Genomic DNA, 18,077 nt, shown 5'->3' on the forward strand with positions numbered 1-18,077 from the left:
TTTTGGTATGAATGTTTCTACAGGCATTTTTGCCTCTGTGGATTTACAGTACATAAATTATACACACTTTTCACACTGTCACTGTTTTCATTTGTGCATTAAAATAGCATATACGCTGAAGTCAAAAATGATTAGCTCTCCGTCCCAATTTTCTTAATTATTTTCTTTTTCAAACATTACCTAACTTGTTTAACAGAGCAAGACATTATTTTACAGTACATCCAATAATGTTTTTTCCTACTGGAAAAAAAAAATATTTATTTTATTTTGGCTAAAATAAAAGCAGTTTTTAATTTTAAAAGACGCTTTTAGGTCAGTATTATTAGGCCTCTAAAGCATTTTTTTTTCAGTTGTCTAAAGAATAAGCCAATGTTATACACTAACTTGCCTAATTAACCTAGTTAAGCCTTTAAATGTCACTTTTAGCTGAATACTAGTATCTTGAAAAATATTTAGTAAAATATTATGTAGTGTCATCATAGCAAAGATAAAAGAAAACAGTTATTAGAAATTAGTTATTGAAACTAGCATATTTAGAAATTTGTTGTTTCTTTCCATTAAACAGGAACTTGGGGAAAATATACAGGGGAGTGGGGGTTAATCATTTAGAATGGTTAATAATTATGACTTCAACTGTATATCACTTACAGCATATACAGTCTCTATAGCACTAACAATGTATTTAAAACAAGGTTTTTTTATGTTAACAGGCCATTTTGTTAACATGCTTATATTTAATCCTAAATTTGTTGAAATAATTTAGCTCAAATAAAGTAAATAATTTACTGAAGCATAATGAAAAACTTTAAACTGCATCGAAACTGCATCTTTAACATAAGCAGTTATTGATCTTGGCAGTCATTTTCACATTGAGCATATCTAATTCTGCAGGATAGACATTTCTTCTCCAAAGTTTTACCCTTGTCCGTTTGTGATTAGATTATTTTAAGTTTGCGGTGTAATGAACCAATAATTGAATGCAAAAAAAATCATTATTTATTCATATTATTGAATGGACAAGAGAAATGTGGCCTAGTGACAGTTTTGAAATTATCATTTATAAATGTTTTGTGTCATTTTGGTCAATTTAATTTAACTAATTTAATTTAATAAAGTTTTTTTTTTTTTTTTTTACATTTTACTAAAATGCCAGCAGAACAGGTTATTAGTAAATTTGTAAATACACTTTTATAACTAGAAAGCTTGAAATATACATAGTATATTTATCGTACACACTTCATCAAATATAATGAATATGTAACTATTAAACTATTATTAAAGTTAAATAAAATATATTAATATCACTTTAATTTCAGATTAATTCAAACTATTCTCTGACTATAACCCAATCAATCAATCAATCAATCAATCAATCAATCAATCAATCAATCAATCAATCAATCAATCAATTCATTAAACTATCAAACCATCAATCAATCAATCAATCAATCAATCATGATAAATAACAAAATTTGAAATCTACTATACATTCAGGAGACATACAAGTGCTAAAACTATATTATGTTTTGAAAAAGCATATTGTTCACTTCATTTGTTCAAAAGTCTTGCAGCCTTTTACAGTCTTTCTCATTCCAGACAATCCACTGACCTTCGAGAATACAATATGTCATCCCGCTAAACATCTACTCAATAGAAACACCTCAGATTTCTGCAGAATAATTCTGGTGGTCTTTAAAAAATACAGCACAAAAAGAAAAAAAAAATAAAGATCTCAGTGAAAGAAGCTGCAACTTCAATCTCAAAGGAAATCATTAGGACGTCACCTCTCTTCACACACAGACTTTCCAATTTATAGCTAAGCTCAGACTCCTTCTTTCACAGTAGGGTCATGTGCAGCTCCATTGTAGGCTTCTTGTTTTGATGCTATCAGTGTTCCCTACACATAAAAACCAGCATGACTGCAAGCAACTTCTCATGCACGGTTACTGCCATGTTGTCGCCCCATGTGGCTCTGCTTGTGGCTTTATCTTATCAAATCTTTTAATATGGATCCAGCGAGTCTCCGGAGACGGATTACATGACCTATTTCATTCATCCATCCTGCCTGACATTTACACAGCTGGAATTCAGATGGCAGATTGGGTCTGAACTGGTAGCCAGATGATTCAGAGACTGACAAAGAAAAACCAGAGTCCAGAGCAATGCCACCTAAAGGACTAACTCTGGGTCCAAACCAATTGCAAATTTAAGTATTTGCAAGAGTAGATTACATAGAATGTCAATGCAATTATAGAGGATTTGCCACAACACTGTCTTCCACACTACACTGTAAAAAATTATATGATCAATTAGTCATGACTACATATGTTTTTAGTAACTCATTAAACTAAGTTAATCATGGTCTGACTTAAATTTATAAGTTATGCAAGCTGTTTTAAGTCAGTTAAACATAGTTTAATGGACTCATGAGGTTAATTTGATTCAGCTTACAAATTTAACACTTTGTAGATGCCCTTCCAACTGCAACCCAGCACTGGAAAACACCCATACACTCTCACATTAGCACATGCACTCATACACTTTGGCCAATTTGGTTGCAGTCTTTTTGTGTAAAAAGTTTAAGTTCAAATATAGGGCTGAACGATCAATCGAAAAAAGATCGTGATCTCGATTCAGCCCCCTAGACGATCTTAATCTAGCATTTCTACGATTCTGCCCATCATATTTGCAAGTCAGTCACACACGTCTTCAAACTGTTTTATATATGATGCTCAGCAATGTGGATGCCTAAAAATGGTTTTGAAAGTGTCATAAAACTGTATTTATAAGACTAATTCACCCAAAAATGTAATGATGCATTCGCGGCTTTGAAAACACCCAATGAGCTGAGTGTGAGCTGTTACCACAGAGAGGGATTGTGCGCGCCTCTGAATAAAGATTCCTTTAGTGAACAGAACCTGCATAGGCTGCAAAAAAACAGGTAATAAAGTTGTAAACAACGCTCAGTTTATGGCACAGCATGATTGCTTGGGAGCCATGCTGGAAGTATGAACCGCACTCTGCAGTGAAAATGAAACCGAAAGCTCCGCGTGCTTGTGTTGTCATGAACATGCAGTTAATGAGTTCTCTCATTGGCTGCGTGTTCTAGTCTTGTTGTATGTGAGCGCATGACTTGTGCTGTATCTTTGTGTCATGTGCTCTCCCATCTATTGTCAAGTCCCACCCCCCTTGTTAACCCATTATTAGTTAATTATGTTCATCTGTTTGTGTGTTAATTTAGTTCTGCATATAATCTCCTCATGTCTGCTGTCCTGTGCTAGTTCGTTGTTGTTTATACCCCTGTCCTGTCGTGTTTCCAGTTCTGATCCCTGCCAGCCTGCCCAGTCCAGTGTGTGTGTATTTATTTGTTTTGTTAATGTTTTCCCCCTCGGGTAGTTTTTTTTTAGCTGTTTATTATATTTTTACTAGTATTTATACCCATTTTCTTTGCATTTGAGTCCTTGCTCCTTTCCTCACCCCACAATCCGTGACGTTTTCTGATTACTTTACTGTGCGTTAATGACCAGGACTAATTAAAAGCCTCTTCAAGTCCACTATTGCAATTCTATACAAAATTTAGCATTTTAACCAACAGTAGACCTACACGTAATATTATTAGTGTTGTTTTACCATTTCTTTGAGAAATAACAATTACAAATCCTGCTCATATGAACCTTTTTTCATGTCTACAAAATAGTGAGAAAATTGTGATCTCTATTTTGAGCAAAAAAAAACAAAAAAAAAACAATTCTCATTTTAGCCAAATTCATGCAGCACTGGTTCAAATGGTGTCGTATAAACGGCCCACTATGATTTCAAAAACATTCCAGTAAATATGGCTATTGTTTCCAAAAGTTTTTGGGTCTTTTTATTTTATTTATTCATTCACTTTTTTTTTTTTTACTATGGCTTGTAAGATTGTCTCCATCCCCTTCTAAACTCGCCAATTTGCACGTGGAGCGGCAGGAAAGCGTTTCCCCCACACTGCAATCTTCCTCTTCACCGCTCCTGAATCAGACCTCAATGGTAACTGCATTAGCATTGCAGGAATATTACATTCAGGCAGTCAGGTGTTTCCGTAGATTACTAAATGAGCTTATTTGTCTGAGTGCTGGACCACCAGGAACAACCGCTGCGTGCACTTTCCACACAAGCTGATAAAAGCCTTCCACACTGCGCTCAAAACGAGGATGTTTGGGCCGCCTTTCCACATGCGCAAGGGCAAGGGGTTGATGGTAATCACAGACTCGCCAGTAAACCAGTAGCTTGGTGGCCAGGACATGTGTAACTGTGACAAACGTTAATCAGCGCGGACTGAGAAAATGTCACAATTACCAGGTCTTCAAAGGCCTCGTTCTATTTTTTCTTGCCTCCTGCGGTCACATCGATGTTAGGGTACAAGTATAGCGATAAAAGAGCTGACCCAGTTTAGCAGTCAGGAGAAGCAGAGATACTTTCCAAGCGACCTTTGTAAGTCCTTTGACATTTCAGAAATGGCCTCGCTCACCTTTGTCAAGGCGTTTGTCAAGCTCGGGACTAAATAAAAGAAGGCGGAGGGTGGAAAGCGGTGGGACGATAACCTCGGGTGTCAAAGTAAGCGAGATGGCAACCAGTCAGGTGTGACAAAGTGCTCGGTTGGTCTTTATCCAGGCAAGATGGAAATGTCACGGCTGGCTTAATATGCCAGATGATACCTGTTGCACATGCGCTCGCTGTTTCAAGTCAGTTTTAAGATGAGAAGACATTAGGAGATGTGGAGAAAATGGGACATTATTTGATCATGTAAGATTGTGAAGGAAGAGTTCAACCAGAGGTGAATATTTGGTCGTGAATTGCTAGGCACATTGTTTACAAACATATCTGTTCATTTACAGCTCAGCATACAGTATGTTGTGGTTCGTAGGTGTTTTTGATGTATTTATGTTTTTAAATTTCTCAACTGATGTTCAACAATTTTGCAAATTGGCTTTAATTGTCATTTTCATTAGTTTGAAACAATATAATGTGTGGGTTGGTCATGTAAATGATGGCACAACAAAATTAGATCAAATTTATTTCTGTTGTCTTATGGATTTATTTCTTTACATTCCATGGACTGTTGAAATTCTTGATTCTGATTGGCTGGAAGGTGTGCAATAAAATCACGTAATGCACACGTAGATTTGATCACAGTTCGAAAAAAAAAAGCACTTCTCTCAAATATTAGAAGTACCAAAAGCAATTCAGTGATAGCTGCCTTCCTTTATCACTCTAATCTAGAAGACACTGGCGTGTGGAGATAATGGAAGATGATGGGAATGAACCAACTCACCAATATGTTCGCAAAAATATTTGCGAATAGGTAGCTAAAGCATGTTACTATGAGTTATGCTTGTGTCATTTGCATGCACGCATGAACCCTCTCTTGGACTCTCTCTCTGTCTGCTTGTGACAGAAAAAGCTAAAGATCTAACATGTAGCAACTTAGGGGTTCCCAATTTTTTTTCAGCCCATGACCCCTAAAATAACAAGGCCAGTGACTCGCAACCCCCAAATTCCTCAGAGGTGGTTATACAGTAAATATACAAACGTTGCCCACATAACAACAGGCCTATATAAACATGAGCTTATTGACAACACAAGAGTGCAAGTCTACCAACTGTCATTTTTATAGTCATTAATAGTCTGTTTTAGAACAGGGGTTCCTAAACTTTTTAGCCCGCTACCCCTAAAATAATAATAATTATGACCCCAGCTCTTTTAGGAAGTGGTTATAAATATACAACTGTTGCACGGAATAGCACACACACACCTATAGGCCTATACACAACATATTGACACCACACAAAAAAAAATTTATAAAATAAAATTTTATATATATATTTTTTTTTTATAGACATATATTAATTTGTTTAATTTAATAATAACCTCAGCTAAAGAGAATAATGGACAGAACGTTCCAGCACAAGACTTTTCTTGGTTTAATTTTGAAAGACCGCTAATCAGAGATCATTCTCAATGTTCAGTCTGTGGCCTGTTTTTATTTTAAATGTATTATGATTGCTATATTTGTGTCAAAAAGTTTAACCTGTAGCTATAAATAAAATCTTCTGCAACTGACGCTATTGCTGTGCTGTGTTGTTAATCTTATATAAACACACCAATCCTATGATAAAATAGTTTAAAGACTGATGTCTTTTCATTTGCATGTTGCATTTTTTTTACTATGAAAAACACCTATTTTTTATCTTCTGTTGGTTATGTTTAAAATAGGGTAATTCTAATGGTTTAATAAAATTTATTAAATTTTTCGAAACACCAAGCAACCCCTTGTCATTGTCCTGATTCCCACATTGGGAACTACTTTTGTAACTGACAAAATTTGGGAAAACATAATGCAACAAAGAGAGGACACATCCTCCTCTTTCAGGCAGTTCTTTGGCTCAGAGTTGTGCATTTAAATCATTTAATGCATGGAAATCTGCTGATTATCCCTTACGATAATTATTTCTAATACAGTATATTTTTAAACTATTAAAAAAAGCCAATAAACAAGTTTTCAACATCAAAACCTGTTGAGCCAGAAACATGCAGCAAATAGTGCAGACCACAAAGGAAATGTGTTTGGGGATCCTAAAGTGTTGTTGTTTAGAGCCAGAAGTAGTTTGAGATTTGAGAGTCTTGGTCATACAGTTCCTTGTTGTTCATACATTGTTGCCAATAATAGCAGACAAAACAGCTGACTCTAAACTGGTCCTATTCATCCCTTTTTTTGGGATCCTGCGACACCTTTCCATTGTGGTTTGGGTTATTTGCAGAATGTTTTTTCAAGTGCGGTGAAAATATACTTGTTTTCAAGTTGATGATTCTTTCTCAATGTGTTTGTGTTATTCTATTTATAAAAATCCTATTTTTATAAAGTTTTTATTTATTTATTTATTTATTAATTTATTTATTTATTTAATTAATTTTTGTTTAGTTGGTTGGTTGGTTAGTTAGTGCAGAATACATTATAAATGTATCCCAACCATTTTGTGTTCTTTGTTTGTTTGCATGCTTATTTGTTGAAGCATTAACACATGCAAACTTCCACCCAAGCTTGCATTCTATAGATTTCAAATTCCATCAAAGTCACCAAACATGGCATAATGACTATTTGCCTTCCAATGCACAAAACAAATTCCTCTGCAATGCAAATTCAATTGGAAAGGCCAGCAAAGGACGGGCACAGCAGCAAATAAAAGCCACAGAATAAATCAAACGAATCCCCTCAGGGCCACCTGGTTGTAAGAGCAGTGCCATATCAAAACAATATGATCAAAGACAAGCCTTTAAATGTGTTCAAACGAGCCTTATTTTACAAAGTCCATTAAATGAAGAATCAAAAAGCAGGAGGATTCATTATCTCTTGCATCGCTTACACAGAAAACAAGAGATTAATTAGGGCTGCGTGGTGTCTGGCGGTGAGGGGAGTTTCGAGATGACATGACTGCTCTTCTTGGGAAGGAATAAAAGCGCCGAAGCAATCTGCACGGACAAACTAATTACACTAAATTATGTAAAGTTCCTCTCTCACACACGGGACGCCTCGTTCAAGTCACTTACTGTGGTATTAGAATGTCAGGATGAGGAGCTTGCAGCCTCGAGGAGTCTTTTGAAGCCTACGATACAACTTTATAATTAGAGCAGGAGAAAGTTTTGATCCTATAGTCTGCTGGCAAACACTACAATATAGATCTAACATCGAATGTACTTTTAGACTTGTAGAAATCACTTTGATCCCTCTTTAATTAACTGGACTGCAAAAATTTCTTGTTTGAAATTGTTTTAATGCATCTTGCAAATTATAACAGAACAAGAAACCTCAAATTAGACATTGCTAGTAAGCCATGAGTGTAAAATATTAAATGATATTACATAAAAATCAACATACTGTATAGTGGGCGTATGGATATTTTAGAGAGTTAATATTAGGAATGTACTGTGCCAGCATTCATTTCGTATGGATGGATGGATGGATGGATAGATGGATGGATAGGCAACAAACAGATAAATTAAAAGTTATTAAGGCTGAATGTTGGAGTAGGCTGTGTTAATTATTCAGTATCAAAATAAATAGTTAAATATATTCACTTCAGTACTTTAGATATACAAAACAGTTAATTTGACAGTTTAGAAAAATGTTAGTAAGGTAAACATTAACTTAAAGTATAATGCAATAACAGCACATGCCAATACTGTCAGTCACTGTAGCCAGAAAATGAAAGTGTCTATCATTCATTTTCAGGTTATGAGCATGTTTAAGTAAAATAAAACGTTCACATATATTTTGCGAGTTGGTTAATTGAGATGTATAATACACGGAAAGCGGCCACATAGAGATATACTGCAGCGCTAATGAAGATTGTGGGATTGACCAATAAATATTCATTTTTAGCTAAATTGTTAACGATGCCAAACAGCATTTCCTGTTCTTAACATCTTTGTTTACGTCCTTGCTAAAACATATCATTAACGATAGGCACAATGCATTTAATATATCAATTTTAACACATACAAATACTCACAGGTTGTGGCTCACAATCTCAGCTTCTTCTTTTACGGTTGGAGCTGCTCCTTCTTTGAGGTGTTTTTAGCCGAATTCAGCACTGAACTGGGAAAGATTCTGGATGCTGTCCTTTGTCAAATGCTAGAGCTATATATTTTTTAGAATTCTCTGGAATATAATTCAAATAAACTGTAAGTACTTCTCTCTTTATGTAATTTCCTTTGGAAGCCCAAATACAAAAACAGATGTAGCTCTGTGGAAATGACAGCATTTGGACGGCATTTCAGCTTTCTCTGCTATAACATTACAGTGCATCTGGCCACGCCCCTTCGCTGCGCAAGGTGTATGCGCATAATGAATGCGGGTGACCTGAATCGTTTGTGATCTCACTAACCCAGATGTAAATTTTTTGAAGTCGTTCGCTGTAGGCTTTGCTAAGCCGTAAAAGCCAATGTCCCCCTTTTGCATTGAACGTTGAGCATATTACGTTCAGAGATGTTGTTTATGTTCACACAGCTACATTGCACATGAACTAAAGTTTAAAAAATGATATCGTAGTGGACCACCTCTTTAAGGTAAGGTAAAATTCAGCCTATTTCAATTGTTTGCAACCACTTACCCTAAAAACATTTTGTAGGTCCAATGATTTTTTTTCAGTGTACAGGAAGTTTTGAGTTGCCTAGCAATGCAAATACACAGATCCAAAGAGAAGTAAAAAATATATAAAATAAAATCAAAGTTAAACATTTTATTTTATTATTTTCTATTAGGCAGACTAACAGTCTTTTGCAATACGTTTAATATTACAATCTAATATGATCTTCTCAAAGCATTGCATCATAAAAAGCAATGGAAGAAATCAGTTGCACAAAGCCATTTTATAAAGGTTGCTCTTGTGCAATCAGTCCTGACAGAGAGTGATCACCACATAGCACAATTAATAGTGTTGTGCTCTCAGGTTCAGACAGACAGAGCCTTAATCTGAGACCGGAGAGTAAATCAAAGGTGAATGCTTCATCCTCACAGTTCCTCCCTTTCTCTGTGTAGTCAGAATTGTAATGTATAATAAATGAAGGAAACACATTCCAGGCTTTGATCTTATAATAAGCCTGACTAAACGTGTGTTTTGGATGATGCCTTGCAGATATTTCCTCCCTAAATCAGACAGATTTGGACCTTTAGGTTTGTTGTGATTTTTTTTTTCCCCTTTTCTAGTGAGGGAGACTATTTGACATATCACAATAGAAAATACTGTAAATAATAGAGGGTACATAACACTTGCAGTAGCTGCTGTTGGTGTAGGCAAAGAATATGTCAGTATCAATATTTCAGTTAATTATCAGCAAATGCCTGCAAACTGTATATTTTTTATCTGTTTGTTTGATCGATTGCACCCAATGTGGTGTCCGAAAACTGATATATTCAATAATTATAGGAATTGTGTGGGGGATTTTTCTTTTTTTAATGTGTCTCAAACATAACACTTTGTGGTTTAACACAATGGTCCAATGGCTTTGTGTTTTTGATCCGATGAAGTGTCATAAAACTGATATATAGATTAATTAATGTCATTGGCTGGTTTGGCTACTATGCACTGCAAAACAATATCCATAAATTAGCAGTTTTCCATATTTTGTGATTCATTTTTTGTGATTATAAATATTTATTCATTTATTTTGCCATTTGTTTGAGCTTTTGAATTGCATAATGGGACCTTGATCTAGCTTCCATCTTTTTTTGCCTTACAAAGTTTAAAAATGTGACTTTTATTAACATTTTCAATAGCTCAAAGTGATATATTGTCTATGTTGGTATTGTATTTTCTAGTGTTGCTGTTATATGTTTATTATGGATGTATATGTATACAGACTTATTTCTCTTTATATTATTTCTTATACATTATATTATTTCAAACTATCAAAATATGTCAATAAAAAGTCACTTTGTTAAACTGTAGAGTTGAATTTTCAATATCAAAAGTCGACAGAGCAGAGATCAAGGTCCCATAATGCAATTCACAATCATAATAAACGGAAAACACAAAGTATGGAAACTGCAAATTAACAGATTTTTTTACAATGTGCCTGATTTGTGTGTGTGTGTGTGTGTGTGTGTGTGTGTGTGTGTGTGTGTGTGTGTGTGTGTGTGTGTGTGTGTGTGTGTGTGTGTGTGTGTGTGTGAGTGTGTGTGTGTGTGTCTGTGTGTGTGTGTGTGTGTGTGTGTGTGTGTGTGTGTGCGTGTGTGTGTGTGTTTTAACATAATTGGCCCTACAAAGAAATAACTGAGCAATGTCTCTGTGATTTGCTATAATTTTTCATAAGTTTTTTATTATTTATTTTTTGAGACATTGAGGTATAACAAGACAGATAAATCAGTTAAATATCAACATTGGCTGGGTTATTTACACTCACCGGCCACTTTATTAAGTAAAACCAAATTTCAAATCAGCCAATCACGTGGCAGCAATTCAATGCATTCAGGCATGTAGACATGATTAAGATGATCTGCTGCAGTTCAAACCAAGCATCAGAATGAGTATGAAAGTGATTTAAAATACTTTAAACGTGTCATGGTTGTTGGTGCCAGACGGGGTGGTCTGATCATTTCAGAACGTCCACGCACAACCATCTCTAGGGTTTACAGAGAATGGTCAGAGAAAGAAAAAAAATCCAGTGAACGTCAGTTCTGTGTGCACAAATGCCTTGTTGATGACAGTGGTCAGAGGAGAATGGCGAGACTGGTTCAAGCTAATAGAAAGGCAACAGTAACTCATACACCACGTTATGAACAGAGTTATCCAGAAAAGCATATCTGAATGCACCACACAACAAACCTTGAGGCTGATGGGCTACAGAAGCAAAAGACCCCACCGAGTGCCACTCCTGTCGGCTAAGAACAGAAAACTGAGGCTATAATTCGCTCAGGCTCACCAAAATTGGACAATAGAAGATTGGATGTTTCCTGGTCTGATGCGTCTTGATTTCAGCTGCGACATTCAGATGGTAGGGTCAGAATTTGGTATCAAAAACAAGAAAGCATGGATCCATGTCATGAAGGATAAGGGCAGTTCTGAAGGCAAAAGGTTGTCCAACCCAGTACTAGTAAGATGTACCTAATATAGTTTCAATTTAAAATTCATTTTACAAATTGTTTAAATACAACTTAATTATTTGTTCTTGGATTATGTTTTATTATTTGTAAATTATGCATAATATTTCATAAATAAATATAAATAAATTGAATGTCAGTAATTGTTATCTATGTATATATATATTTTTTTATTTAAAAAGTCTTATTTACCAGTCCTTCTGCTCTCTAAATACATTTAAAAAGCAGCCCATCTCTAGTTCTTTAGAACAACAACACATGCATAATGTATGGAAAGAGTATTAAAGTAATGCAAATCATAAACCATAAACAACATGAAAATCACTGAAGCGACTTGTTATTATAAGAACAATCCTACAGAAGGATTTTCAAAAAGAATGGGGTAATATTAAACAACAGCATAACGATAATGCAAACACTTGTGTTGATATTGGCGTTCTTCCTAGACGGTGACTAAAATAAGGCCTTTTATCTCATGTGTAGGTTTGAAATGAAATTCAGCGCTGTGAAGGAGAGTAAAGCATTTGTTGGAGGGCTGCTCTGGCAGAAACTGACATAAGGCTAATGTTTTCAGTTGCATGGATGGGGGAAGTCAGTGAGGATATGTCCATTAAACTGCCACACTTCAGACTACGCTATTAAATGTAATGGCTTCTATCACTGTTGTATGTTCTAGTGAGTTTCTGCTGACTTCAATAGAAATCAATCACAACCTCTCTCACAGGTTAAGATGTTAAAAGCTCACTCATATGGCGATGTGGTTAAAAATGTGCTCCAATTCCTGCCGCCTGCCATCTTTTTAAAATAGATCAAGCGTTAAATTTCATTTTATCAATCGCTTCTGCCAATAAACGGATCAATACACTTCCACCTTTAGATTAAAAATGACATTTTGGCATACAAAGCACTGCAAATGCAAATTTACAGGGAGTAGTGCTAGTGTACTGCAAGAAATGACTTCACAGGCCAAAAACTGTTGATTAAAATCAATTAAATTGTCTCAGCATAAAATATATTTCAGACCAATGAGAGCAGCTTTTAAAATTCACGTTTCTAATTTAAATAATTGTTTAGTGACTGTGAATTGTTTTGTAGTTGTTTTTTGACCTGACAAAGTGTCACTGAAGGTTTGACAAAAATGGATACACTGAATACCAAAAATAGCACCTTTCTTCTTTTAAGAACATGACAAATATGTGGTATAGTAAACCCATACTCTAATTCAACTGTCTTCTACTGACATGCCACTTCATAGCTCAAAGCATCTTTTCTGCTCTGCTAAGATCTTTTTTTTTTTTTCCTCTACTATCCATTTTCCAGCCTCTTCCTGTGTCTTTTATGCTCTGGAATCCGTGACATCACTGCCCTCACGGCTGTTGGTTCACTTTCAATCAAACCTTTGCTTGTGATAAAAATAGAAACAGACAGAATAATCATATTTAGGTGAGGGAGACCGAGCTTCAAAGGTAGGTTTCAGCATGCACACTCCTTACTTGCTAGGGAATAACGTTAGAATAAAAGATAGAGTAAACAAAATAATAATAATAATAATAATAATAATAATAATAATAATAATAACAATAATAATAACATTAACCACTTAAACTCTGCTGCTATTTGGGGATTTCCGCCTGGATTTTGCCTACCCAAATTTAAAAGCTTCCCAAATCCACATAAAGAATAAAGAATAAAGAAAGAACAAAATTTTGTATCATTTTAAAGAAAACCCTTTAAATTTTCATAAAACACTATTGAAAGTGTTTAAAATAACTGTATATGTCGTCTGTGTTATAATAAACACCTAAAAAAAGAGGCGCTTTTTGATTTTTTTTTATAAACTCAAATTTGAAAGTGTACCTTTTAGGTTCTGTGTGGTCTAGTGCACTGTAATCCCGAATAAGTTGACAAAACTCAAAAAATTTGAGGTAATCGGTTACGTCAAATTTTTTAAGTTATGAAATTATCTATTTTAAGTAAACAGAAACATTAAGTTTTGAGTTTGTTGTACTCATGCAAGACACTTCACCTAACTTAAAATACCCAAGTTACTCAGCTTATACGTTTTAATTGCAATTAACTTAATTGTTTTAATTTTTCCAAACTTTAAATACTTAGTCACCCAGCTCATACATTTTAATACCAATTAACTTAATTGCTTTAATTTCTTTCAACTTTAAATACTTAAATCACCCAGCTCATACATTTTAATAGCAATTAACTTATTTTTAATTATTTATCTTACCTTTACATACTTAAGTCACCCAGCTCATACATTTTGATAGCATTTTTTTAAAATTAACTTCTCCATCGTCAGTTTCACAAATAAAATTAGCCATTATTTTAATCTTTAAACCCCATAAATCTGTCAAAATAAATCTGTAATTTAAAACACACAGACAATACCATTTTAGACATTTATTTTTAAAGAAAAAATCTCCAACAGTACTTTCAAATTTGTCTCCTATGCAATTACAAATGTCTTAAAACGATAAAAACTATTAGACATAAAGAGATTGAAAATGAACACTATTCTAACATTAATAAAAATTACCCACAATGTAAATATGATATCAGACATAAGAGCCTCAAGAAAAAACAACTATAAGTTTGATAAAATTTAATAATACATTAATAAGTGTAAAACTTAGTCTTAAGGCATTCGTTAAAAAAATAATAAGTGCACATTCTGTGAAGTGACTCGTTTAGTGTAAACTACACAGAAACTGTATATATATATATATATATATATATATATATATATATATATATATATATATATATATATATATATATATATATATATACACAGCAAAATATGGGGACCCAAAACAACTCTATGGGTGTTAATTTCAACACTTTGAAAGTGTCTCATGGGGTCCACTCAAAACAGACTTAAATCAACACTTTCAAAAGGGTTGGCACATTGACACCGAAGTAAGGGTTAATTTTAACTCAGGGCAGAGTTAAAAAATGTAACTATATTTAACACCACCTGGTGTAATATATTATTTTATTCAACTCTTTTGAGTGTAAATATGGTAAAAAGGTCAAATAGACTGTAAATTACAAAATAAAATACATTTTATTTGAAAACATTCACAACTTCAACAATTCAATTTTTAAAATGCAACAATGTCAAATATGCTTTAAATGTTTTATTAGTACAGACAGTATCAACAAAATATGATGTCCAAACTTGATGTGTTATCAGAGCAATTTGAAAGTTCAATATATCGTCACTCATAGTTTTCTTCTGAACGCATAGTTTTCTTCTGAAATTACATTTTAAACAACTTGGCGTGCAAATCTTTCACTTCTGGTGTTTCCTTGGTCCTCCAAACACAGCAGTTTAAATGAAGGTATAAATGCTGTAAACTTGTGTGAAAACAAACTGGAGCTAGGAAATCTCATCAAGCATGTCCTGTGAAAGATGTGCTTCCCAGCCACAGGATGACCTTTTTATCCATGACGATGTAGCAGCTGCTGATCGCTCGTCTGGTGGTTCCTGATGCACGGATATACTGTAGGGTGATGCTCATCTAAGAACTCTTCAAGATTCCAGCATGACTAAGAAAAATGTTTGAAAACAAATTGCAGTCAAATTCTATGATATATTTAAAAGAACATTTAAAGTAAATAAAACATTCAAAAAATCTAAACTCACCTTTTGAAAATCTTCATGATGATCCACAACTTGACTCTCCCAGCTGGTTGAGGTGACAGGATATGGAAAAGTAGAAAAAACACATACATCATTGTTGGATCTCCAAAAACAATTAGGTTAACCACTATGACTAGAACTGGAAAAACAGGCAGCTGTCTGTCCAGAATCCTGAATTTAACACTTGGAGCAAAATTTAGAGGAGCTTAAAATCTTTTATATCATTTAGTGATGCTGACTTCCCCAAAATATTGGCCACAGTGTAAAAAATATTCATAAACTTACAGTTTTCTGTAAGCGTGTGCGTGCGCGCGTGTGTGTGTGTGTGTGTGTGTGTGTGTGTGTGTGTGTGTGTGTGTGTGTGTGTGTGTGTGTGTGTGTGTGTGTGTGTGTGTTTCTTTACCAGATTCAACTTGTTAGGCCCTTTCAGGTCCAGTATTGACGCCACCTTTCCTGGAGTCTAGCAGATGTTTCAGGTCCAAATATAACCTAAAATGTTAGGATAAGCAGAAGAGAAAAAGTGCAAAGCAAACAGCAAAACATTATTTAAGTAACAGTTCACCCACAATACAAAACTTATCACCTTCATGTCATTTGTTATTCTCTAATGCTCTAATACCCTCTCAGCTTATTGTGAAACAAATACAGAACTTTATCAAACATACCTTCATTATTATCACCACATATGACCAAGAAGGTGTGCTTGGCCATTTCACCAACTCTGGAAATACACCATCCGTCTCTAATCAGCCACCGTCACAGGGTCTTGTGTTATTGTACAGAGAACTGTGGCTGTTAAAAAACAACAACACATTAGTATCTAACACATATGCATAACCTTCAGATAAAAAAGAGAGATGAACATCACAAAGTATGCCTCACACATTTTCACATATCTTTTGATTCAGATGTTGATTATTGATAATAAATCCACAAATCAAACCTGTATCATCATTAGGCTGCTCAAATATGAATTTTACAGACAGGTGGCTGTTTACAACGCACTAATAAAACGGAAATGTTGTGTACAGTACATGCTAAGTTTAGCCTATAGTTTTAAGCACAATATCATGCGGGAGAAAAAGCTTGACTAAGATGTTCCTGACAACAGAAATAGCCTAACTTACTAACGTCAGACATCCCGAGTTGGGAAAAGTCATTTTCGGGGGATACAGAGTTGATTTGCGGGAGGTAGCGGGAGAGATGAGTACCTAAAGAGCAATGGGATGAGTTGCGCGCGACGTACCTGAAGAGCGGTGGGGGTGACTTGCGCGTGACGTACCTGAAGAGCTGGGAGGGATGCGGTGGAGAGGGGTGTGCAAAGTGTTTAATGACCGGGCGGGAGACGCGCGATTTCCGGGAGATGAGCATTCATTTGCGGGCATCTACTTGGGCATCTGGGAGTCTCTGTGCATTTGCGGGATAACGTTAACGTTAGTCCCGCAACTTCCGGGAGACTTCTGTAACGTTAAATGTCTGATAAAGTGCAAACGCGGTCATTTAAAGACATTAATGTTAACATTCCGACTTTAATGGTTGTCAACACTTAATATAATTCAAGCGTACGTTATCACACGAGTCTAAGTTATGGACTAACGTTATATGGACGGCCACGAATGAACCAGTTTAAAAGGGCCGCGGTGTTTAAAATAACCAAATTAACGTACACGAATAACAAACAATCATATGTTTTAGTCAGGAAGCCTTTTACAAGTTAGCATACGTTCATTTACTCACCAGATATGTTTTAGAAACTCTCCAGAGCTTATGGAAACCGTCCTGTGTTGCCGTTAGCATCCGGGCAGAGTAGGCTAACGTTAGGCGGCTCCGGGGATTCCCTCGCTAGTTTGCTTGGAATTAAAGGAGAAGTGTCGATTTTATTTTACAGATGGGTAACAACGCACAAAATGGCATTAAGTGTGACAGAAATGTGTTGAACATGTTCATTTGATGTTTTTATGCACTATGTATGCGTGAGCATATAAAAACATTCTTGAAAAGAAGTCAATAGTAATGCAGTTAAGCTAGATACACAAACGACCATGAATGAACCGCAGAAGTTTAAAATTGTCACTCCAATCTAAAGTTATTAACTTAACAACATGTTTACAACTGTATTTCCTTAAAGAAAGTCAGTAAAATACCAACATTTAGGTAGTTTGACTCACCAGTTGCTGTTCTAAACCTGGAAAATGGCGTCTGGAAAATTCTTCAGTGACTGGGGCTGCATGAATTCCCGGATGTTGGAAATAACACCACCAAGTGTAAAAAAGATAACTCCTTGATTTCACACTGAATAAAAACAATTCTAACTCTTATTATATTCATTTATCAAAATCTAACTCTTTAACGTCAACACTTTACTCTCAAATGCTTCAACACCGAGAATTTAACTCTGATGAATTTGCTGTGTATATCGTTGAAGTCAGAATTATTCGCCCCCATTTATTTTTTCCCCCAATTTCTGTTTATTGAAGAGCAGATTTTATATATATACATACACATATATATATATATATATATATATATATATATATATATATATATATATATATATATATATATTCAGTCTTGGTTGAACTATGATTCTGTCATTTACTTATTCCAAACCTGTTTGTGTTTCTTTCTTCTGTTGAACACTTAAAAGGTTATTTTTGACCGAAAAAAAAAAAAGCTGAGACCTGTAACCACCGATTTCCACAGTATTTGTTTTCCTATTGGAAAGTCAGTGGTTACAGGTTGTCAGCTTTACTTAACTTTTGTGTTCAACAGAAGCAAGAA

The 18,077-nt window shown here is 34.8% G+C and overlaps 1 protein-coding gene and 1 long non-coding RNA gene across 6 annotated transcripts in view; both read right to left on the bottom strand.

Annotated features, from left to right (window-relative positions):
- cntnap2a (contactin associated protein 2a) overlaps positions 1-18,077 on the bottom strand; it is a 760,628-nt gene that overhangs the window by 583,594 nt on the left and 158,957 nt on the right.
- On the bottom strand, positions 14,699-17,714 carry LOC137489230 (uncharacterized). Its single transcript, XR_011008618.2, has 6 exons — positions 17,465-17,714; positions 17,034-17,146; positions 15,962-16,088; positions 15,700-15,785; positions 15,300-15,342; positions 14,699-15,202 (listed from the first exon to the last, which is right to left on the bottom strand). It is a non-coding gene; the product is annotated as an uncharacterized lncRNA (long non-coding RNA).

The sequence above is a fragment of the Danio rerio genome, chromosome 24 (genome assembly GCF_049306965.1).
Source record: "Danio rerio strain Tuebingen ecotype United States chromosome 24, GRCz12tu, whole genome shotgun sequence".
Taxonomy (NCBI): domain Eukaryota; kingdom Metazoa; phylum Chordata; class Actinopteri; order Cypriniformes; family Danionidae; genus Danio; species Danio rerio.